At 40.9% G+C, this 23,489-nt stretch overlaps 1 protein-coding gene across 1 annotated transcript in view; it reads right to left on the minus strand.

Annotated features, from left to right (window-relative positions):
• Positions 1-23,489, minus strand: part of A4GNT (alpha-1,4-N-acetylglucosaminyltransferase) — a 52,651-nt gene that overhangs the window by 28,504 nt on the left and 658 nt on the right. The window lies entirely within an intron of this gene.

Below are 23,489 nucleotides of genomic sequence, written 5' to 3' on the forward strand. Positions count from 1 at the left end.
CGTCTGTTTTAAAGATCTGGGGAGCAGTCATCATCCTTAATCCTCTTGGGATACGTTCTGCTTTGCAGTATTCTATGAGTGCAGATCCATTTAATTCAAGTCTAGTAATATATTTTAAGTTTGTTACAATAGTGGAGAAATCCAATTGTGCATTGGTGTCGTTAGACATATCTGTGATTGCATGTCCTCCAAATACTGCCGTGTCTTGTAATAATTGATTCGTAATTAAGGGAGTAAACCCAAAAGAAGACTGCCATAGGCTTTCAGCCATATTAAATACTAACTAACCCCCAAAAAATTTTTGTGCAATACACTAAATCCCTTATAAAGGCAAGTCACAAGACGGCAAGATAATCCCAAAATGGAATTTATACAGGGAACTATAGGGAACTCAAGCGCTCACAGCTAACAGCTTGATATATTTTACAAACTGAAAACCATAGGGTGAGCTATCATCGGACCCTTTAAGTTCTTCCCCAAACTATTTATTTATCCAAAAAATCTTTAAATTATTATCTTATTTTTTATTTTTATATTAACTGTTTTCTTAAAAAACTTCTTCAATATTTTGCTTTGTTTCGAATAGCAAACAATACTTTATAAAGTACTCTATATAACTATAAGAGTACTTAGCTTGATAGCTTGGTGACAAACGAAGACGACGGAAGAACTCCGTTTCGCTCATCCAAATATTATTAAGAGAGCTTCGTCAGGAGAAAGGCCACCAAATTCACTAAAAGGTAAAAGCAAAATAAAAATTGAAACAATATCAGAATTTATCTAGAAAACTTTTACGCTTGTAGTAGAGAAAGCTCTAAGGCAGTACTAATGGCTATACTCGTAAACATTTTTAAATTTTTAGTACTAAAGAGAATATCCATCCTTTATTAGTTAATTAGAAAAATCACGGCGAATCAGTAATCATGAAGAAATTCTCTACTTTAGATTCATGAAAACTAAAAACTAAAAAAGCTTCTAGACTACCACAGCAGTTAGGAGCAGTTTACATACCTATTTAAATCAGCGGCAATCAGAGCCACAGGCAGACATTCAGAAATAAGATATAACAGGCTAAAGCTTTTCTACCGCCTTATTCAGCGTCGTGCCATGCCACCCTCTAGTTTAGAGGGATGAAAGCGTCTGATGTCATGTCCGGAATAGGCTCCGTTCAAACACAGAGCCCTTTAAAGCTAAAGCTGATGTCATATCCGGCTGTAACATGATCCTGTTATCAAGACCGTCACATTGGATTTTTATCTTTTAAACGGTTCTAATATATTAAAGAAAAACCTGCCAATTAATAGATATGCTTAAGCCAGTTGGATGTAAGCTATGAAGGCGATCTATCCACCTTTGCTCCAGGCGCAATAGTTTTTTCCCCCTATCCCCTCCCCTTATCGATGCCGGTGCTAGATCGATAACCATACATTTGAGTTCTGTGAAAACATGATGGTATTTCAAACAATGGGCTACAAGTGGAGCTTCTTGTCTTTTAAGTTTCAAGCAAGATTTATGCTCTGCCATACGAATGTTAAACTTTCTGGTGGTTTTTCCTATATAGACCTTATGGCAAGGGCACAATATTAAATAGACTACAAAGTCGGATCTACAAGAGGTGACGTATTTTAATTCATATTTTTTATGATCTAGAGGATTTTCAAAAAACGAACCCTGAATATTCAAAGGGCAGATTTGACATTTCCCGCAACTTGAATGCTGTCCCCCTCCTATATTCAAATTTCTTGGTGTTAGATCTGGTTGCAATCTAAGATATTCTTTAAGATTGCGTGACCTTGAATAGGTAAGTCGCAGTTTCGAATTCTCAAAACAGGGATTATTTTGAACAATCCTCCAGTGTTCGTGAATTATATCCGCTATCTGTTCCGATTCAGCATTATACTTCAGTACAAAAGTTTGGACTTCATCTATCTGTTCTGAATAAGCATTCTCTTCTTTCTTTTTATTGAAAGGTTGTAATAACCATTCTTGATGGTTAAATTTTGCTCTCCGATATGAATTCCTCAAGCATTTTTCTGGATATCCTTTATGGCGTAGATTACTAGCTAATTTCTTAGCTGAAGATTTAAAGTCAGCTTTATGAGTACAAATACGTCGAAAACGTAAAAACTGAGCTAATGGTAAGCTGTTTTTAAGTGGAGTAGGATGACAACTATCATAATGTAATAGGCTGGTCGTGTCGGTAGGTTTAATAAAGAGTTTAGATTCAAAATGGTTCTCACTGATGCTAACCCATGTATCTAAAAAGTTGATACCCTCAGTGGAATGATTTGTAGTAAATTGAATGTTAGAATCATTGGTATTTAACCATTCTGTGAACTCCAAAAGCTGATCCTTAGAACCTTGCCAGACCATAAATACATCGTCGATGTATCTCTTCCAGCCTAATATGTAATGACTCCACTGGTGAACTGTCAAAAACGTTTCTTCGTATTGTTTCATGTAAAGGCCTGCTATAGACGGGGCGCAGGTGGCACCCATTGCCACCCCTTTTGTTTGCAAATACAGGTCTTTACCGTCAGTAAAGAAATTGTTGGTTAAAGCTAATTTCAATAAGGACATAATGAAACCAGTAGGACTTTGATGGGGACGGCATCTAGATTGGAGTGCCTTATATGCAATTTCTAAACATTTATCCTGCGGTAATGAAGTGTAAAGTGAAACTATGTCTAGAGTCACCAGAATCACAGGACTATTTGCTAACTCAAAGCTTTGAAGCCATAACAGGAATTGAGAGGTGTCTTTGATATAAGAAGTACCTGTGATCACTATAGGTTTCAAAAATTGGTCAGCATATGTCGAAAGAGGCTCAAGAATAGAATCAATCGAGGAGATGATAGGTCTTCCGGGAGGTTTATTCAATCTCTTGTGTACTTTTGGAAGAAGGTACATCCATGGAATGGTGCTATTTTCTCTATTAAGATATTGAAATTCTCTTTTGGTTACATATCCATCGTCGAAACCTTCTTGAGTTAAGGCCAAAATAGTAGCCTTTAATTGCAAAGTTGGATCAGTATCTAATAAAGTATAGGTAGCACTGTCTGAAAGTTGTTTACTCAGTTCATTTTGATAATCTATCATATTCCAGATCACCGTACCTCCACCTTTATCTGCTCTACTGATCACAATCGAAGAGTCTTGTTGTAATTTTAATAATGCAGAGTGTTCATTCTTAGTCAAGTTATACGTTTCTATTCTTTTGTACCGAAAAGTCGCCACATCTTGCAGTACTAATTGCTTGAAAGTATACAGGAGGGGATCGAGAGGCCCTGGAGGACACCAAGTAGATTTTTTTGTCACTATTGATCTATCACATTGGGATTCTTTATCATAAAAAAACTTTTTTAGAGATAAAGACCGGATAAACCTTTCCAGATCGATTTGGAATTGGAAGTAATCAAAAGGGGCTGTGGGAACAAAAGTAAGCCCTTTAGATAAAACTTTTGCCTCCTCTTGAGTCAATACACGATCTGAGATATTAATAATCACATTAGGTGTCCTTAGATCTAGTAATTGTTGCGATTGCTCCTGCGTCCTCTGCCTCTGCTTCTGGGTCTTCCCCTTCCTCTGCCTCTTTGGTAGTTTTTTTGCTGATCAGAGTGAATACTTCCTGCTCCATCGGTACTAGATGAGCCAGATAAAGATTCTGTACTGTGATCAGATGATTTTTCACTATTTCTATGTACAGAAGTGTACATCCATTTATACACTCTATTATTAGAGTAATCGTTGGCATCTCGGGAGGCTTTTCGTTGTTTTTGCTTCCTGATGTTCTCTCGGTATATATTAATGACTTCATGGACCTCACCCATTTTACGATCAAATTGTTCTGATGGTAAAGCAGTTTTTTTAATTTGTAACAATTCTTCCAAGAGACCCTTCTGATGCAACAGTTCTTTTTTGCTCCGTTCAATGATTAAAAGCATTAAATCACAAGAACACCTGTTTAAGATCTTATTCCAGGTGTCTATAAACGTCTCGTCTGTTTTAAAGATCTGGGGAGCAGTCATCATCCTTAATCCTCTTGGGATACGTTCTGCTTTGCAGTATTCTATGAGTGCAGATCCATTTAATTCAAGTCTAGTAATATATTTTAAGTTTGTTACAATAGTGGAGAAATCCAATTGTGCATTGGTGTCGTTAGACATATCTGTGATTGCATGTCCTCCAAATACTGCCGTGTCTTGTAATAATTGATTCGTAATTAAGGGAGTAAACCCAAAAGAAGACTGCCATAGGCTTTCAGCCATATTAAATACTAACTAACCCCAAAAAAATTTTTGTGCAATACACTAAATCCCTTATAAAGGCAAGTCACAAGACGGCAAGATAATCCCAAAATGGAATTTATACAGGGAACTATAGGGAACTCAAGCGCTCACAGCTAACAGCTTGATATATTTTACAAACTGAAAACCATAGGGTGAGCTATCATCGGATCCTTTAAGTTCTTCCCCAAACTATTTATTTATCCAAAAAATCTTTAAATTATTATCTTATTTTTTATTTTTATATTAACTGTTTTCTTAAAAAACTTCTTCAATATTTTGCTTTGTTTCGAATAGCAAACAATACTTTATAAAGTACTCTATATAACTATAAGAGTACTTAGCTTGATAGCTTGGTGACAAACGAAGACGACGGAAGAACTCCGTTTCGCTCATCCAAATATTATTAAGAGAGCTTCGTCAGGAGAAAGGCCACCAAATTCACTAAAAGGTAAAAGCAAAATAAAAATTGAAACAATATCAGAATTTATCTAGAAAACTTTTACGCTTGTAGTAGAGAAAGCTCTAAGGCAGTACTAATGGCTATACTCGTAAACATTTTTAAATTTTTAGTACTAAAGAGAATATCCATCCTTTATTAGTTAATTAGAAAAATCACGGCGAATCAGTAATCATGAAGAAATTCTCTACTTTAGATTCATGAAAACTAAAAACTAAAAAAGCTTCTAGACTACCACAGCAGTTAGGAGCAGTTTACATACCTATTTAAATCAGCGGCAATCAGAGCCACAGGCAGACATTCAGAAATAAGATATAACAGGCTAAAGCTTTTCTACCGCCTTATTCAGCGTCGTGCCATGCCACCCTCTAGTTTAGAGGGATGAAAGCGTCTGATGTCATGTCCGGAATAGGCTCCGTTCAAACACAGAGCCCTTTAAAGCTAAAGCTGATGTCATATCCGGCTGTAACATGATCCTGTTATCAAGACCGTCACATTGGATTTTTATCTTTTAAACGGTTCTAATATATTAAAGAAAAACCTGCCAATTAATAGATATGTTTAAGCCAGTTGGATGTAAGCTATGAAGGCGATCTATCCACCTTTGCTCCAGGCGCAATAGTTTGCTCCAGGCGCAATCATTCCACTGAGGGTATCAACTTTTTAGATACATGGGTTAGCATCAGTGAGAACCATTTTGAATCTAAACTCTTTATTAAACCTACCGACACGACCAGCCTATTACATTATGATAGTTGTCATCCTACTCCACTTAAAAACAGCTTACCATTAGCTCAGTTTTTACGTTTTCGACGTATTTGTACTCATAAAGCTGACTTTAAATCTTCAGCTAAGAAATTAGCTAGTAATCTACGCCATAAAGGATATCCAGAAAAATGCTTGAGGAATTCATATCGGAGAGCAAAATTTAACCATCAAGAATGGTTATTACAACCTTTCAATAAAAAGAAAGAAGAGAATGCTTATTCAGAACAGATAGATGAAGTCCAAACTTTTGTACTGAAGTATAATGCTGAATCGGAACAGATAGCGGATATAATTCACGAACACTGGAGGATTGTTCAAAATAATCCCTGTTTTGAGAATTCGAAACTGCGACTTACCTATTCAAGGTCACGCAATCTTAAAGAATATCTTAGATTGCAACCAGATCTAACACCAAGAAATTTGAATATAGGAGGGGGACAGCATTCAAGTTGCGGGAAATGTCAAATCTGCCCTTTGAATATTCAGGGTTCGTTTTTTGAAAATCCTCTAGATCATAAAAAATATGAATTAAAATACGTCACCTCTTGTAGATCCGACTTTGTAGTCTATTTAATATTGTGCCCTTGCCATAAGGTCTATATAGGAAAAAACCACCAGAAAGTTTAACATTCGTATGGCAGAGCATAAATCTTGCTTGAAACTTAAAAGACAAGAAGCTCCACTTGTAGCCCATTGTTTGAAATACCATCATGTTTTCACAGAACTCAAATGTATGGTTATCGATCTAGCACCGGCATCGATAAGGGGAGGGGATAGGGGGAAAAAACTATTGCGCCTGGAGCAAAGGTGGATAGATCGCCTTCATAGCTTACATCCAACTGGCTTAAACATATCTATTAATTGGCAGGTTTTTCTTTAATATATTAGAACCGTTTAAAAGATAAAAATCCAATGTGACGGTCTTGATAACAGGATCATGTTACAGCCGGATATGACATCAGCTTTAGCTTTAAAGGGCTCTGTGTTTGAACGGAGCCTATTCCGGACATGACATCAGACGCTTTCATCCCTCTAAACTAGAGGGTGGCATGGCACGACGCTGAATAAGGCGGTAGAAAAGCTTTAGCCTGTTATATCTTATTTCTGAATGTCTGCCTGTGGCTCTGATTGCCGCTGATTTAAATAGGTATGTAAACTGCTCCTAACTGCTGTGGTAGTCTAGAAGCTTTTTTAGTTTTTAGTTTTCATGAATCTAAAGTAGAGAATTTCTTCATGATTACTGATTCGCCGTGATTTTTCTAATTAACTAATAAAGGATGGATATTCTCTTTAGTACTAAAAATTTAAAAATGTTTACGAGTATAGCCATTAGTACTGCCTTAGAGCTTTCTCTACTACAAGCGTAAAAGTTTTCTAGATAAATTCTGATATTGTTTCAATTTTTATTTTGCTTTTACCTTTTAGTGAATTTGGTGGCCTTTCTCCTGACGAAGCTCTCTTAATAATATTTGGATGAGCGAAACGGAGTTCTTCCGTCGTCTTCGTTTGTCACCAAGCTATCAAGCTAAGTACTCTTATAGTTATATAGAGTACTTTATAAAGTATTGTTTGCTATTCGAAACAAAGCAAAATATTGAAGAAGTTTTTTAAGAAAACAGTTAATATAAAAATAAAAAATAAGATAATAATTTAAAGATTTTTTGGATAAATAAATAGTTTGGGGAAGAACTTAAAGGATCCGATGATAGCTCACCCTATGGTTTTCAGTTTGTAAAATATATCAAGCTGTTAGCTGTGAGCGCTTGAGTTCCCTATAGTTCCCTGTATAAATTCCATTTTGGGATTATCTTGCCGTCTTGTGACTTGCCAACTAGAGGTAAGCCAAGAGGATGTCCTCCGACAGATAGACAAACTGAAGAGCTACAAATCACCAGGTCCGGACGGCATCCACCCAAGGGTATTAAAGAACTGAGAAATGAAATAGCGGATACACTTCGCCAAATATGTAACCTATCCTTTAAAACTGGGGTAATCCCGGAGAACTGGAAAATAGCAAATGTCACGCCCATCTTTAAGAAGGGATCAAGGGGTGACCCGGGAAACTACAGGCCGGTGAGCTTGACCTCGGTTCCGGGAAAGATGATGGAAGCACTGGTTAAGGACAGCATCTGCGAACACATAGAAAACAATGGACAGCTGAAGGCGAGCCAGCACGGTTTCTTCAAGAGAAGGTCGTGACTCACGAACTTACTGTAATTCTTTGAGGACAGATGGACAAAGGAGAATCCATAGACATCATTTACCTTGACTTCCAAAAAGCCTTTGACAAGGTACCCCACGAATGGCTGCTTAAGAAGCTGTGGAACCACGGGGTGCAAGGGGATGTCCACCGATGGATCAAACACTGGCTGGCAGGCAGGAAACAGAGGGTTGGAGTAAAGGGCCATTACTCAGACTGGCAATGTGTAACGAGCGGAGTTCCACAGGGGTCGGTGCTTGGACCGCTCCTGTTCAATATATTTATTAACGACCTGGAGGCGGGAACAAAATGTGAGGATATTAAATTTGCAGATGACACCAAACTCTGCAGCAGGGTTAGAACCACGGAAGACTGCGAAGACCTGCAAAGGGACCTAACGAGGCTGCAAGAGTTGGCAAAAAAGTGGCAAATGAGCTTTAACATAGAGAAATGCAAGGTCATGCATGTAGGGAAAAAGAAGCGATGTTCAGCTACAAAATGGGGGGATCATTGCTAGGGGTAAGCAACCTTGAAAGAGATCTGGGGGTGATGGTGGACACAACATTGAAAGCATCAGCACAGTGTGCGACAGCCTCAAAGAAAGCGAACAGAATGTTGGGTATCATTAAAAAGGGTATCACGACCAGGACGAAGGAAGTCATCATGCCGCTGTATCGTGCAATGGTGCGCCCACATCTGGAGTACTGTGTCCAGTACTGGTCGCCGTAACTCAAGAAGGACATGGCAGTACTTGAGTGAGTTCAGAGAAGAGCGACTAAACTGATAAAAGGTATGGAAAACTTTTCGTACGCTGACAGGTTGGAAATGCTGGGGCTATTCTCCCTGGAAAAGCAGAGACTCAGAGGAGACATGATAGAAACCTTCAAAATCCTGAAGGGCATAGAGAAGGTAGACAGGGACAGATCCTTCAGACAGTGGGGAACCACAAGTACAAGAGGGCACTCGGAGAAATTGAAAGGGGATAGGTTTAGAACAAACGCTAGGAAGTTCTTTTTTACCCAGAGGGTGGTGGACACATGGAAAGCGCTTCCGGAGGTTGCGATAGGCCAGAGCACACTACAGGGGTTCAAGGAAGGTTTAGATAGGATAAGGGGATTGAGGGGTACAGATAGATGTAGAGGTAGCTTATAGGAATAGTCAGGGACCACTTTGCAGGTCATAGGCCTAATGGGCCACTGCGGGAGCCGGCTGCTGGGCGCGATGGACCTAAGTAGAAGCAACTGTAGCTCTATGTGTTAGGCGCCAGCCTGTGCTCCTAACATCCAGAGGTTGTGAGTTCTACACCCAGCACATCTTTTAATTGTGGCATACTACTTTGAAGTCACAATGAGGTCACAATGAGGTCAGTTTTGTGCAACTGAAGACCTCCATTTTGCAATGAGGGAAGCTTGAATATTAAGGTGTGTATCAGTTTATTCTATTTTTAAGTGCTGATAATGTGTGCTGTTTTTTCTTTGCTTTCAAAAGAGAGCCGATTGCAGTGCTGTTTGTTGAGAAAAAAAAGGGGGTTGTAAAAGCCATGTGTAAATTATATTATTGTTTGGGCAGAAATGTGGTTTGTTATCCATGCAATATAATGTGTTCCATTGTTATGGTGTCATTATATTTATTAGGACAGAGAAAAGATGAAAATTACCTATTCAAACTCACTATTGGAATTATTGATGAAAAAACACAGCGGACGTCTGCCTCGCGTCTAACAAAGAGCCGCAATTACGATAGTTGAAACGGCATTGAAATCCAAGTTAGACCAGGGTTTCTTACGTCTACATAATACACGATATTTAGACGCGGTTGCTCGCTCAGGTAGCGCTCATCTAGCGTCCCCATTTGGCACGCCCACGGAACACCCACGGAACGCCCACGGAATGCCCACGTCCAGAGCTGGAGACGGGACTATGCTTTCTATAGACGTCAGTTTGTCAACTACCTCATAGGGACGTCTATGTGTCGTTAATTTCCCAATTAACATTAATTAAGACCCTTAACTCCGTAATTATTCACTTACATCGGACGTCCAAAGCACGCCTAAGTTAAATGCAGTAAGAGAGAATTTACCCCAAAAAGGCTTGAAGCGGTCCACAGTAGGGCGACAAAAATGATAGGAGATTTATGACAAAAAATACATGAGAAGAGACTGGAAGCCCTGAATATGTATACCATAGAGGAAAGGAGGGACAGGGGGATATGATTCAGATGTTCAAATACTTGAAAGGTATTAACGTAGAACAAAATATTTTCCAGAGAAAGGAAAATGGTAAAACCAGAGGACATAATTTGAGGTTGAGGGGTGGGAGACTCAAGAGCAATGTAAGGAAATTCTTCTTTAAGTAGAGGGTGGTGGATGCCTGGAATGCACTCCCAAGAGAGGTGGTGGAGAGGAAAATAGTGACGGAGTTCAAAAAAGTGTGGGATGAACACAGAGGATCTAGAATCAAAAAATAATAGTAAATATTGAAGAACTAAGGCCAGTACTGGGCAGACTTGCACGGTCTGTGTCTGTATATGGCCATTTGGTGGAGGATGTGCTAGGGAGGGCTTCAATGGCTGGGAGGGTGTAGATGGACTGGAATGAGCTTTGACGGAGACTTCTGTAGTTGGAACCTAAGAACAGTACTGGGCAGGGCTTTGGATTCTTGTCCAGAAATAACTAAGAAGAAGAAGGAAAAAAAAGCTAACAAATTTTTAGATTGAATCAGGTTGGGCAGACTGGATGGACCATTCGGGTCTTTATCTGACATCATCTACTATGTTTCTATGTTAGGATATGATAGGGGCTAGTGAAGTTGTAAGATTGTTGTGGGAAGCTCTGAGGTGCTGTTTCATGCACCAGATGAGGGCCAGATAATCCTGGTGTAGCCACCTATAGTGGCATCTCAGCAATTCCAAGCCTTGATGTATCCCAACTCACCTGCAAGATACAGGTTGCAGGTTGCAGGTGATGGGCCATCTTGTCTTCATATACATGATTGTTACTTGTTGTGACATGCTGTGCCCTGCTCCACACATGGCCTTAGACAGATAGCGACACGCTACTTGCAGGAAGGGTTGAGAAGGCTAGTTGGGGCTGAAATCATTGGGGCCCCTCATATTAGGAGGCTATAGGTATTATTTGGACCCCTGATAAATCTTGAGGCACTAAGGAATGCAGACTACTTGTGTCTAGGGCTTACATAGTAGAGACTACTGGCTGACATTCACCTCTGGAAGGTGCTCCTGATAAATTTCCAGCCCCTCAGGGATACATTGCAGGTGGGGGCTCTACTCATCGTAATTAAAAATGTGCCTCCTGTAGCAGAAGCACAAATCTAGCAGACCTCAGTCTCCCATGGGAATTAATTAGATTCTCGCCTTTCCCCCATCCTCTCTCACACATCTTCTCTCACTGTCTCACACTATGGGGCTTATTCTCTCTCACTCACTAGTACTCTCTCACTCGCAGTTTCTCAGTCTCTTTTTTCTCTTTTTTATGAACATTCCTCTCTCCAGCACCAAACCCTTCACTACTACTACATATCATTTCTATAACACAGGGGCGTACCAAGGTGGGGGGGGGGCCCAAGGGGGTGCACAGCTGGCCACTCACCAGGGAATGGGCTGCCGCTGGGGAAAGGCTGCCACTACTGTCATCAGGAACAAGCCGGCACCGAGTTCTCCCTCCCTGCTTCTCTTCCCCGACCAACTCTAGCCATCCGACGTCAATTCTGACGTCGGAGTGGACGTTCTGGGCCAGCCAATCACTGCCTGGCTGGCCTGGAATGTCCTCTCTGATGTTAGAATTGACTTTAGGCAATTAGAGTTGGTCGGCCTGCGGGGAAGAGAAGCAGGGCGAACTTGGCGCTGGCCTGTTTCTGATGGTCAGTGGCAGCTTTTCCCCTGCGGCGGTGGCAGCAGCATGTTTCCCAATGGCGGTGGCATGGGGGAGGGCAGGGAGAAAGAAAGAAAGGGAGGGAGACAGGGAGCCAGAAAGAAAGAAAGGGGGGGACAGGGATCAAGAAAGAAAGAAAGGGGGCAGGGTGAAACAAAGAAAGAAAGAAAAAAATGGGGCATGGGGAGAGAGAAAGAAAGACAGACATAGAGAAAGAAAGGGGGCATGGAGAGAGAAAGAAAGAAGGGGGCAGGGTGAAAGAAAGATATGGAGCACGGAGAGAGAGAGAGAGAAAGACAAACAGAGAAAGAAAGGGGGCAAAGGGAGAGAGAAAGAAAGAAGGGGACAGGATGAAACAAAGAAAAAGTTGGGGGAGGGAATGAGGTCTGGAGGAGAGGAAGCATACAGGAGGCTGAAAGAAGGGAAGAAATATTGGATGCATAGTCAGAAGAATAAAGTGCAACCAGAGACTGATGAAATTTCCAAACAAAGGTAGGAAAAATGATTTTATTTTCAATTTAGTGATCACAATGTGTCCGTTTGAGAATTTATATATGCTGTCTATATTTTGCACTATGGCCCCCTTTTATTAAACCGCAATAGCAGTTTTTAGCGCAGGGAGCCCATGAGTGTCAAGAGCAGTGTGGGGCATTCAGCACAGCGCCAGGCACTAAAAAATGCTATCGCGGTTTAGTAAAAAGGGAGGGGGTATATTTGTCTATTTTTGTATAGTTGTTACTGAGGTGACCTCTTTGACCTCTTTGAAAACCCGCAGAATATAAATGATAATTAACATTTTCTCTGTGTACAGTGTGCTTTATGTTTTTAAAATTTTATTGTTGGTAGATCATTTTGACTTGGTCACAAAGGTAAGGAGAAGGGAGGGAGGGGAGCTGCTGAAAGACATCTAGTAATCCTTGCAGGCTTGACTGTGCAGGGAATTATTTTTGTAAAATCATGTTTTGTTATGTGACTGGCATTATTTAGACTTTAATTTCTATGAATGAATAGAATGAAAATTATATAAAATTACTTGCTTGTTTTTATGTGCGTGCGCTGAAAGAAAGTGGAGAGAGTGGGCTGAGGACGCTGAAGGGAAATGGGGAAGAGAGAGTGGGGAGAAGACGCTGATTTATAAATTGACAATTGTACAGAATATTGTTTCTTTTTATTCTTTAATATAATTCTTCAATATAAAACAATTCAAGGTTTGTGTGGATGGAATCAGGTGGTTTGTGGGGATGAGGACTGAGCTTATGGGGATTAGTCCAATAAAATGGTATTTTCTTATTTCTCATTATTTGTTTTATTTTTATTTGTTAATTTGTAAAGTGGTGATTGTTATGTATCAGTTTTTTCAAATGTACATCTACCGTCTTTATATTTTGCACAGTATTAGAGGACATGTATTACTGTTTTTGTGGTGTTGTGGTGTTGCATTGTATGCAGAGTCTGGTTTCTTGGCAGTTCAGTTTAACTTTTGTCTACATATTTCTATTTTTAGTTTGTGATTATTCCATATTGGGCAAGGGTGTATCTGTCTGTGTGTATGAAAGGGACATGGCTTTCTGATAGCATCGACTGTACAGGATCAATTGACTGTGCAGGATCTGGCTTGTTTAGTTTTACAATGTATGTGTTGGTGTTCTAGTGCTCACTGCAGTGTTTAAGATGCTGATGACTACTATCTGATGCTGCAAGGTACCCCTGCGAATGTGTCAAAAGTGACTTTGTGGCTCTGGGAGAGAAGGTGAAGCAGTCAGATGCGCAGGTGGTATTCTCATCCATCCTCCCTGTGGAGGGTAAAGGCCAGGCCAGAGAAGTTTGCATCCTGGAGATGAATGCGTGGCTACATGGATGGTGTCATCAAGAGCGTTTTGACTTCCTGGACCATGGGATGATCTTCCAAGGGCTGCTGAGCAGGATGGTGTGCATCTATCAAAGAAGGAAAGAAGTGTCTTCGCCAGCAGGCTGGCTAATCAACTGAAGAGGGCTTTAAACTAGAAGTGATGGGGTAAGGTGAACAAAGCTCCCAAGTGTGCATAAGCCCTCAGGTAAATAAATCACTCAATACTTCTACACGGATGGGAAAAGGGTACAATGTCTGGAAAGTAGTGTATACTAATGCTGGAAATATGGGCAACAAGATTCTGGATCTAGAAGCTGTAATGGAAATAGAGGAGTTGGATATAGTGGCAATCACAGAGACATGGTTCACAGAGAACCATGACTGGATGTAGTTATACCGGGCTATAATCTGTTCAGGAAGAAAAGGAGGAGGAGTAGCATTATAGGTTAAAGATCATATTAAAGCCACACAATTGCAGGATCTGCAAGACGAGGAAGAGGCACTGTGGCTCAATTTAGAAAGAGGGAATGGTGAATATATTTACATTGGTGTGATATACAGGCCTCCTTCACAGACAAAAGAAGTAAATAGAGATTTAATAGTAGACATTCAGAATATATCTAAAAAGGAGAAGTTTTGCTAATAGGTGATTTTAACATGCCGGATGTTGATTGGGGTATCCCTATTGCAGGATCTTCTACAAGTAGGGAGATTCTGGATTCTCTACAAAGAGAACTGTTCCAGCAGTTAGTAATGGAACCCACATGGGATGGGGTCATACTGAACTTAGTGCTTACAAATGGGGAAAGTGTTTCTAATGTTACAGCGGGTTATCATAAGAACATAAGAATTGTCGCTGCTGGGTCAGACCAGTGGTCCATTGTGCCCAGCAGTCTGCTCACACGGCAGCCCCTAGGTCAAAGACCAGTGCCCTAACTGAGACCAGCCCTACCTGCATACGTTCTGGTTTAGCAGGAACTTGTCTAACTTTGGCTTGAATCCCTTGAGGTTGTTTCCCCCTATAACAGTCTCCGGAAGAGCGTTCCAGTTTTCCACCACTCTCTGGGTGAAGAACTTCCTTAAGTTTGTACGGAATCTATCCCCTTTTAACTTTAGAGAGTGCCTTCTTGTTCTCCCTACCTTGGAGAGGGTGAACAACCTGTCTTTATCTACTAAGTCTATTCCCTTCAGTATCTTGAATGTTTCGATCATGTCCCCTCTCAGTCTCCTCTTTTCAAGGGCGAAGAGTCCCAGTTTCTCTAATCTCTCACTATACGGCAACTCCTCCAGCCCCTTAACCATTTTAGGCATTCTACTATGCACCCTTTCAAATAGTACCGTGTCCTTTTTCATGTACGGCGACCAGAGCTGGATGCAGTATTCCAGGTGAAGGCGTACTATGGCCCGGTACAGCAGCATGATAACCTTCTCCGATCTGTTTGTAATCCCTTTCTTAATCATTCCTAGGTATGGTTTAATATTTAGATGAATATAGAGAGAGCTCATTCAAAAGCAAAGGTTCTAGTCTTAAAAAAAAAAACTAACTTTATTTGGATGGGGGTTTACATCAAGAAATTATTGGCTGTATGGGAACATATGGAAGGAGTGGAAATGTGGTGGGCAAAACTGAAAGGTGCAATTGTAAGGGCAACATACTTTTTTTGTGAAGCAAGTAAGCAAAAGTAAGAGGAAAAGAAGATCGCTTAGGTTCTCAAAAGAAGTAGCTGAGAAGGTAAGGAATAAGAGGTTAGCTTTCATAAACCACGTAGAAAGAAAAAGACAGCCAAAAGTATCTGGAAAAGTTAAGAGAGACTGGTCGTGTAGTCAGGAAAGCAAAGATGCAAATGGAAGAAAAAATACCTGACATGGTAAAACGGGGAGACAAAACATTTTTTAAATATATTAATGATAGGAAGAAGTGCAAAAGTGGCATTGTAAGACTCAAAGGTGAAGGGGAGGAATATGTAGAAGCTGACAAATTCCCGGGTCCAGGCGGAATCCATCCAAGGGTTCTGAAGGAACTAAAGGAAGAGATAGTGGAACTACTGCAGCAAATTTGCAATCTATCACTGAAAACAGGTGTGATTCCAGAGGATTGGAAGATAGCCAACGTTACGCCCATCTTTAAAAAGGGATCAAGAGGTGACCCAGGAAACTACAGACTGGTGAGTCTGACCTCCGTTCCAGGGAAAATGGTGGAAGTACTGATAAAAGACAAAGTTGATGAACATTTTGAAAGAAACAAACTTCTGATAACCAGCCAACATGGTTTTTGCAAGGGGAGATCGTGCCTAAAGAACTTATTGCACTTCTTCAAAGGAATTAACAAACGGATGGACAGAGGAGACCCCATGGACATCATATATCTGGATTTCCAAAAAGCCTTTGACAAGGTGCCCCATGAACGCCTACTCCAGAAACTGAAGAATCATAGGGTGGAAGGAGATGTACATAGATGGATCGGAAACTGGTTGGCGGGTAGGAAACAGAGGGTAGGAGTGAAGGGCCACTACTCGGACTGGAGGAGGGTCATGAGTGGTGTCCCACAGGGCTCGGTGCTTGGGCCGCTGCTATTTAATATATTTATAAATGATCTAGAAACAGGGACGAAGTGTGAGATAATAAAATTTGCGGACAACACAAAACTATTTAGTGGAGCTTGGACTAAAGAGGACTGCGAAGAATTGCAAAGGGACTTGAACAAACTAGGGGAATGGGCGACGAGATGGCAGATGAAGTTCAACGTTGAGAAATGTAAAGTACTACATGTGGGAAGCAGAAACCCGAGGTACAGCTATACAATGGGAGGGATGTTATTGAAAGAGAGTATCCAAGAAAGGGACTTGGGGGTAATGGTGGACATGACAATGATGCCGATGGCACAGTGCGCAGCGGCCGCAAAGAGAGCGAATAGAATGCTAGGTATAATCAAGAGGGGTATTACTACCAGAATGAAAGAAGTTATCCTGCCGTTGTATCGGGTGATGGTGCGTCCATATCTGGAGTACTATGTCCAATATTGGTCACCGTACCTTAAGAAGGATATGGCGTTACTCGAGAGGGTTCAGAGGAGAGCGACACATCTGATAAAAGGTATGGAAAACCTTTCATATGCTGACAGACTGGAGATTCTGGGACTCTTTTCCCTGGAGAAGAGGAGACAGAGGGGATATGATAGAGACTTACAAGATCATGAAGGGCATAGAGAGAGTAGAGAGGGACAGATTCTTCAAACTTTCGAAAAATAACAGAACAAGAGGGCATTCGGAAAAGTTGAAAGGGGACAGATTCAGAACGAATGCTAGGAAGTTTTTCTTTACCCAACGTGTGGTCGACATCTGGAATGCACTTCCAGAGGGCATAATAGGGCAGAGTACGGTACTGGGGTTCAAGAAAGGATTGGACAATTTCTTGCTGGAAAAAGGGATACAGGGGTATAGATAGAGGATTACTGCACAGGTCCTGGACCTGTTGGGCCGCCGCGTGAGCGGACTGCTGGGTACGATGGACCTCAGGTCTGACCCAGTGGAGGCATTGCTTATGTTCTTATGTTCTGATAAAGAAAAGGCCACATTGCTTAACAAATATTTCTGTTCTGTGTTTACGGCTGAAGCGCCGGGAACAGAACTGCAGAAGACAAGTGTGAATAGGGATGGAGGAGCAATAGACCCTGATTGATTTTCAGAGGGTTGTGTTCATGAGGAGCTAGCTAAAATAGATGTAGACAAAGTGATAGAAAGATCAACTCGGATGTGTGAAAATTCAATAAAGCTCAAATATACACTTTCACCAGAAAGATACAAAAAATATCATATAAGTGAACAGTGCTGCTGTAGTTTAAATAAAAGGAGTATGAAATAAATGGAGGAAAAGCCTCAGACTGGAACCCTCCCACCACCACAATAGTGGTCCAAGGTGGTTGGGCGATCACCTCAATGGCAAAAAAACCTCCATTTACTCTCCCCAATATAAAAACTTTAAGCAGGGCTGTATGTGCAAAGATGATAGAAGAAACTTTCAACTGAAGATAAGTTGAAAGTTTCTTCTATCATCTTTGCACATACAGCCCTGCTTAAAGTTTTTATATTGGGGAGAGTAAATGGAGGTTTTTTGCCAGTGAGGTGATCGCCCAACCACCTTGGACCACTATTGTGGTGGTGGGAGGGTTCCAGTCTGAGGCTTTTCCTCCATTTTTTTTGATACTCCTTTTATTTAAACTACAGCAGCACTGTTCACTTTTATGACATTTCTTGTATCTTTCTGGTGAAAGTGTATATTTGAGGACAAAGTGATAGAGCCAGATAGTGTACATTTGAGGGTGCTGAAGGAACTTATGGAAGTTCTGGTAGCTCCACTGACTGACTATTTCAATGAGTCTCTAGAGTCGGGAGCAGTACCGGAGCACTGGAGAAGGGTGGATGTGGTCCCTCTCCACAAAAGTGGAACTATAGACGAAGTAGGGAATTATAGGCCGGTAAGTCTGACTTCTGTGGTAAGCAAATTAATGGAAACACTTTTGAAACAGGGAATGGTCAAATTTCTGGAATCCTGTGGATTACAGGACCAGAGGCAACATGGATTCACTAGAGGTAGATCTTGTCAGACAAATCTGATTAATGTCTTTGACTGGGTGACCAGAGAATTGGATAGAGGATGTGCGCTAGATATGGTGTATTTAGATTTTAGCAAAGCCTTTGACAGTGTTCCACATAGACGTCTAATAAATAAACTGAGTGCCCTCAGGATAAGTCCCAAAGTGACGGGCTGGGTCAAGAACTGGTTGAGTGGAAGGTGACAGAGGCTGTTCTTGGGCCTGTTCTTTTTAACATTTTTATAAACAAAGAGTTACCGGGTAAGATTTGCCTCTTTGTGGATGATACCAAAATCTGCAATAGAGTAGACACCCCAGATGGTGTGAATAACATGAACAAAGACCTGGTGAAGCTTGAAGAATGGTCTGAAATTTGGCAGCTAAAATTTAATGCTAAGAAATGCAAGGACATGCATTTGGACTGCAAAAACCCAAGGGAACGGTACAGTTTAGGAGGTAAAGAACTTATGTGTGCTATAGAAGAGTGGGACTTGGGTGTGATTGAATGTTATGATCTCAAGGTGGCCAAATACAGGATGTCCGGGGTGGTACTTGGAGAGACCTCCCAGGAAAGGGACTTAGGAGTTCTGATCAACAAGTTGATGAACTGGCAAGACTCAAGGTGAACAAAGCCATGGGACCAGACAATTTGCACCCAAGAGTGCTCAGAGAATTGAGCGATGTCCTGGTGAAACCGTTGGCTGAGCTATTCAATCTCTCCCTAAGTAAGGGAAAAGTTCCCCTGGACTGGAAATTAGCTAATGTCGTTCCTCTGCATAAAAAGGGTTGCAGGGCAGAGGCTGCGAATTATAGACCGGTGAGTCTCACATCAATAGTGTGCAAACTCATGGAAACACTAATTAAAAGCAAATTGGACACGATCTTGAATGAAGGGAATCTTCGGGATCCCAGTCAGCATGGATTCACCAAGGGTAGGTCCTGCCAATCCAATCTCATCAGCTTCTTTGACTGGATAACAAGAAAGTTGGACTTGGGAGAGTCTTTGGACGTCGTGTAACTGGACTTCAGTAAAGCTTTTGACAGTGTCCCACACCGCAGGCTGCTAAGCAAGATGGAATCGATGGGGTTAGGAGAGACACTAACTGCATGGGTCAATGATTGGCTGAGTGGCAGACTTCAGAGGGTGGTGGTTAATGGTACCCTCTCTAAAACATCGCAGGTGACCAGTGGAGTGCCGCAGGGCTCGGTCCTGGGTCCACTCCTTTTCAACATATTCATAGGGGATCTGACTCAAGGGCTTCAAGGTAAAATAACACTATTCGCCGATGACGCCAAACTATGTAATATAGTAAGTGAATGCAGTTTACAGAATTATATGGCGCAGGACCTGCTTACATTGGAAAGTTGGTCCTCAACCTGGCAGCTAGGCTTCAATGCTAAGAAATGTAAGGTCATGCACCTCGGAAGTGGAAATCCATGCAGGACATACTTCTTGAACGGAGAAACTTTAACTAGGACTTCAGCAGAACGAGATTTAGGAGTAATCATCAGTGCAGACATGAAAACTGCCAATCAAGTGGAGAAGGCTTCATCTAAGGCAAGGCAGATATTGGGTTGTATCAATAGAAGTTTCGTCAGCCGAAAGCCTGAAGTCATAATGCCGTTGTACAGGGCCATGGTGAGACCTCATCTGGAGTACTGTGTGCAATTCTGGAGGCCACATTACAGTAAAGATGTGCGCAGAATTGAATCGGTTCAGCGGACGGCCACCAGGATGATCTCGGGGCTCAAGGGTCTCTCGTACGAAGAGAGATTGAACAAATTGCAGCTCTACACTCTCGAGGAACGTAGGGAGAGGGGAGACATGATTGAAACATTTAAGTACCTCACGGGACGTGTCGAAGTGGAAGATGATATTTTCTTTCTCAAGGGACCCTCGGCCACAAGAGGGCACCCGCTCAAACTCAGGGGCGGAAAATTTCATGGCGACACCAGAAAGTATTTCTTCACAGAGAGAGTGGTTGATCATTGGAACAAGCTTCCAGTGCAGATGATCGAGGCAGACAGCGTGCCAGACTTTAAGAATAAATGGGATACCCATGTGGGATCCCTACGAGGGTCAAGATAAGGAAATTGGGTCATTAGGGCATAGACAGGGGGTGGGTAAGCAGAGTGGGCAGACTTGATGGGCTGTAGCCCTTTTCTGCTGTCATCTTCTATGTTTCTATGTTTCTATGTAATGTGCGGTGGCAGCGAAAAGCGCAAACAGAATGCTAGGAATGATAAAGAAGAGGATCACAAACAGATCAGAGAACGTTATCATGCCGCTGTACCGAGCCATGGTGCGCCCTCACCTGGAGTACTGTTTCCAGCACTGGTTGCCGTACATGAAAAAGGACACGGTACTACTCAAAAGGGTCCAGAGAAGAGCGACTAAGATGGTTATTAATAATAATAATAATTTTATTTTTATATACCGCCTGACCAAAAATGGTTCTTGGTGGTTTACAACAAATAAGCACAAATCATACAGTGGAGAGTACAATTTAAAAGGAAAAACCAATTCAAAACAAAACACAATAAATAAGAATTGGTCCTACAGTAGAAAATATTATTTAAAAGAAAAATGCAATTTAAAAGAAAGGTTCTAAGTGAATTACAACAAATAAGAACCGACCATACAGTAAAAATACAATTTAAAAGAAGATACATTACAAGACGGAAGCATAGAATTATTAAACGAAACAACCAGTTAGAATTCAAATTTTTCAAACAGGGGTTGGAGGAGCTGCCATACAGCGAAATATTAGAGAAACTGGGCTTTTTCTCCCTCGAACAGAGGAGATTGAGAGGGGACATGATCAAAACATTCAAGGTACTGAAGGGGATAGACTTAGTAGATAAGAACAGGTTGTTCATCCTCTCCAAGGTAGGGAGAACAAGAGTGCATGCTGTTGAAAGTAGATAGATTCTGTACAAATGTAAAGAAGTTCTTCTTCACCCAGAGAGTGATAAAAAACTGGAACGCTCTTCCGGAGTCTGTCATAGGGGAAAATACCCTCCAGGGATTCAAGACAAAGTTAGACAAGTTCCTGCTGAACAAGGACGTATGCTGATAGGGCTGGTCTCAGTCAGGGCACTGGTCTTTGACCAGAGGGCTGCTGCTTGAGCGGACTGCTGGGCACGATTGACTACTGGTCTGACCCAGCAGCGGCAGTTCTTATGTTCTTAAACAGGTTGAAAAGGTGACTGCGAAAGCTAGAAGGATGCTAGTTTGCATAGGGAAAGGGTATGGCCAGTAGGAAACAGGAGGTATAGATGCACCTGTATAAGACTTTGATGAGACCTCATTTAGAATATTATGTACAAAAAGATATAAAAAGGATGGAATCAGTCCAGAGGAAGGCTATTAAAATGGTACGTGGTCTTCATCCTAAGGCGTATTGGGACAGACTTAAAGATCTCAATCTGTATATTTTGGAGGAAAGGCGGGAAAGGGGAGATATAATAGAGACATTTAAATACCTACATAATGTTAATCAAGTCTCTTTCATTTGAAAGGAAACTGCAATGAGAGGGCATAGGATGAAGTTAAGAGGTGATAGGCTCTGGAGTGATCTAAGGAAATACTTTTTAACATAGAGGGTGGTAGATGCATAGAACAGTCTCCCGGAAGAGGTGATGGAGACAGAGACTGTGTCTGAATTCAAAATGACTTGATATAGTCATGTGGGATCTCTCGGAGAAAGAGATAATGGTTCCCGTGGATGGGTAGACTAGATGGGCCATTTGGCCTTTATCTGCCATCATGTTTCTACGTTTCTATGATCCTTGTTTGACACTGTTCATTTTGTGATACTTGTTCAAATTATTGTTTTATCACAACTTCAGGAATCCTTAAACATTTACAATTGGTTCAGAAAACAGCAGCAAGTCAAAATTCAACCATATATCTCCTCTTTTGGAAAATCTACATTGACTGCCACTTCAGGCTAGGGTAGATTTTATTTATTTGTTTAATTCATTTTAAATCCCGTCCTCCCCAGAGAGCTCAGAATGGGTTACAAGGTAACATACATAATAATTGAACAAAAACAAAATATAGAGAATGCAGGCATTTTAAATGTCTGTGCTTGTTTTTTAAAATTTGCACGGTATTATTCCTGAATCTATTGTTTCAATTGTTCATTTCTTTTCAGAAAAGGTAGTCCATAGATTAAGTAGTACAAAAGGAAGTGGGAATGGACAATGAGCACTCCACTGAAGAACACTGATATAAAACCAACTTGTTTATTTCATAAAAGGACACAAGTAGAAACTGTGGACCCGACATAGCACTGTGTTTCGGTGTCTGAGGAACGCCTGCATCAGGGGTCACTAAAAATGGAACCAAACCTGTGGCATATATGTTCACAGATGACAGGTCTGGGATAAAATAAAGCTCGGTCCAACTAACATGCCAGAGTAACCAAAATCACTGAAAAGCTATGGAAGCATTTTCAAAAATTTTGGTTACTCTGGCATGTTAGTTGGACTGAGCTTTGTTTTATCCCAGACCTGTCATCTGTGAACATATAAGCCACAGGTTTGGTTCCATTTTTAGTGACCCCTGATGCAGGCGTTCCTCAGAAGCCAAAACACAGTGCTGTGTCAGGTCCACAGCTTCTGCTTGTGTCCTTTTATGAAATAAACAAGTTGGTTTTACATCAGTGTTTTTCAGTGGAGTGCTCATTGTCCGTTCCCATTTCCTTTTGTACTGTTTTATACCTGTGAGTTCTCTGTCCTGTTGGACTTTTTGGTGTTTACTAGTCCATAGATCAAGCCATATAAATATGTTGATATTTCCATTATTTTAGGGGGTCTACTTAAAAGGATTTACTTGAGCATTCTTTTTCTTATATCACACCTTCATTATGGAATGTTTTACCAAATTTAATTCAGAATGTTTCAAATGACTATGCCTTGAAGACTTTCCTCTTTTATAGCTGTATGGGGCTTAACCTTTTCTTTGTTCTGTTTTTATTTTTTTTCCTATCTTTTCTTGTGTTTGTAAACAGGAAGTTGTAAATCACACCAAGCCCTAAATCTAGGGAAGGAAGATTAGATTAGAAGTGAGCCCTCCAAAACTCACCCAAAAACTATTGCAATGGTATACAAATGGATACATAAGGTTCTGAGTAGTTTTGGAGGACTGACTATGCAATGTAAGAGGATTATGGTGAGATGTGTATCTGAGATCTTGTATGTATAGTTTACTGCAGTGCCCCATTGCTCTGCTGGGATGTCTGTGTGGCCAGTCTGCTAAGAATGCTAGTATCTTCTATATTCCAAAAGCTGGTTTTTGTGTGTTTTTCAATTGAACATTTTTTAAATGGTTCAAAATAATAGACACATTGAGGACAAACATCTAGGATATGACCATTTTAAAAACTAAAAGACATTTTCCTGTTTTGAAAATGGTCATGTTTGCAATTGTATTTCTGGC

This window comes from Geotrypetes seraphini, chromosome 9, assembly GCF_902459505.1.
Source record: "Geotrypetes seraphini chromosome 9, aGeoSer1.1, whole genome shotgun sequence".
NCBI classification, from domain to species: Eukaryota; Metazoa; Chordata; class Amphibia; order Gymnophiona; family Dermophiidae; genus Geotrypetes; species Geotrypetes seraphini.